Source organism: Propithecus coquereli, unplaced genomic scaffold, assembly GCF_000956105.1.
Source record: "Propithecus coquereli isolate 6110/MARCELLA unplaced genomic scaffold, Pcoq_1.0 Scaffold263, whole genome shotgun sequence".
Taxonomy (NCBI): domain Eukaryota; kingdom Metazoa; phylum Chordata; class Mammalia; order Primates; family Indriidae; genus Propithecus; species Propithecus coquereli.
In genome coordinates, this window is record NW_012148208.1 from 290,639 (window position 1) to 293,144 (window position 2,506).

Sequence of the window (2,506 nt, forward strand, 5' to 3'; positions counted from 1 at the left end):
CAGTTCTCTTGAACATAACTAGAATTGAAACTGTTAAGTCATAAGATATACGTATGTTCAAATTTAGTTAATACTGAAAACTATGTTCCAAAATAATTGCACTAGTATACACTCCTCCAGCAACATATGACAGTTTAGTCGCTCTCCATCTTCACTAATATTTGGTATTTTCTGTTTTTCACTTTAGCCATTCTGATGGGCATGCAGTCGTATCAAATTATGATTTTAATTTGCATTTCTCTAATGACTAACAAAGTTGGACAGCTTATCATATGTTTATTGGTCATTTTGGCATCCTCTTTGCTGGATGTCTACTCATTTTTCTACCTGGATTTTCTATCTTTTTCTTATTAACTTGCAAAATATTTCTTCCCAATCTGTAAGTTCATTTTCATTCTTTAAATACTGTTTCTTGATGAGCAGATATACTTAAAATAGTCGAATTTATCAATTTTTTCTTTTGTGGTTATTGATTCTGGGCAATTAAGAAATGTTTGCCAAATCTAAGATCTTGACGATATTCTTTTTCTTTCTTTTTTTTCTCTTTTTAGAGACTGGTGTTTATTTGCTGTAAACCTTATTTCCATCTTGTTTAAGAGCTTGTAGAAGAACAGCTAAAGACCACTCAGTGGTTGTCACTACCCATTCAGTGGCCTGAGCAGTGGGAACTGTAGACCAGTCTTCTGTAGCAGGCTGAGTGCTCCAGTATTCAGTTAAGAAATGGAAAATTACCAGCATCCCAGGACCAACGTTCTTGTCCCCTCTTCTAGTCATTTTCTCCCTCAAATGATAAGCACTGCCCAGACTTCTAACACTATAGGTAAGTTTTGTCTGTGTGTAAATATTATACAATGTAATCATATAGTATGTGATCTTTGGGAACTGCTGAATAGGCACGGGGGGCACCTGCCCACCTTCGGACCAGTCTGCAACCTTGGGTTGAGCAGCAGTAAACTCAGGAGCTGGAGCTGTCCATTCACCCTGAAATTCCTCCTTGGTCACAGCTTCCTCAGCAGCAGCCTGCTCTTCCTTTTCAATCTCTCCAGGATGTCTGGAGAAGCAGCGATCAGGCATGATCTCCCATGGGTGTTCAAGGGAGAGGGCGCCATGCATGCAGAGAACTTCCCGGGCCAGCATCCACCACATCAGACCCACTGAGTGAGCTCCCTTGTTGTTGCATGGGATGGCGATGTCCACACAGTGCAGAGGAGACTCTGTGTTACACAGAGCAATGGTAGGCAGGTTAACATAAAACGTGTCTGGTGTTCAGCCCTGGGATCAGTAACCACCAGAAGACACAGTTCCTGGAATGCTGCCTGGATCTGGCTAATGAAGGTTCTGGGAGTGAAGCACTAGCAATAGGAGTGGCTCCAGTGGCAGCAGCAAACTTCAGCACAGCTCGTTGGCCAGTATTCCTGGAAGATATGACACTGACATCAGCAGGCTTTTCAATGGCAACAATAGCATGAGCTGCCAACGGAAGATTCTCCCAGGTCCTCTTCAAATTTATGATGTAGATGCCATCACTTTTCCTTTTGTAGATGTACTTTTCCATTTGAAAGTCAAGGTTGGTGCCACCTAAGTGGGTTCCTGCTGCAAGGAATTTGAGGAAATCCTCTTCCTTCATTTGTAGAACATCAAGGGCTCTGGACATCGTTTAAGTTTCCCTTTGTTAGGACAGCAATCTAGAACAGTGCTGCATGGATCCCTCTCTGGGTAGCATGGAAAGCAACAATATTCTTCTATACATCTTCTAAAATACTTATTGTTTTACCTTTTACTTTCAGGTCTGCACTTCATCTAGAATAGATTTTTATCCATAGCAAGAGATATGGGTGGAGATATATATTTTTTCCCCTCTGAATATCCAATTGACCAAGCACCGTTTATAAAATGACTGTCTTTCCCCCTCTTGCCCTCTCTAGGAGAATACTATCAGATATGGTGCTCAATTAATGAAGAGAAAATATTGAAGTTAATTGTATTTTAAAAGTGGGAGGATAAAGGGACCTAAATGGAAGTAAGGTTTCTATACTTCACTCACAGTGGTAAAATGTCTATAAGAGCACATCACAATAAGTTTTATCGCATGTTATGATACCCAAAGCAACCACTAAGAAAACTATACAAAGAAATATATCAGTCCACTTGGGCTGCTATAACAAAATACCATAGACTAGGTGGTTTAAGCATCATGAATTTATTTCTTACATGAATTTATCAAGGTATCAGCAAGGTAGGTTTCATTCTGAGGCCTTTTCTCTTGGTTTGTAGGGAGTGGTTATCTTGCTGTGTGCTCATGTGACCTCTACTTTGTGCAAGAGCTGAGAGAAAGAGATCTCTTCATCTTCCTCTTTTATAAGGGCACTAATCCCATCATGAGAATGTCATCCTCACGATCTTCTCTAAATCTAATAACGCCCCTAAAGTCCTATTTTCAAATACCATCACATTGTATGTCAAAGCTTCAACACATGATTTGGAGAGGGCACAATTCAATACATAG

General features: G+C 40.2%; 1 pseudogene; it reads right to left on the reverse strand.

The window, feature by feature from the left end:
- Nucleotides 1-561: 561 nt before the first annotated feature.
- On the reverse strand, nucleotides 562-1,654 carry LOC105812799 (annotated as a pseudogene).
- Between the last annotated feature and the right edge of the window lie 852 nt (nucleotides 1,655-2,506).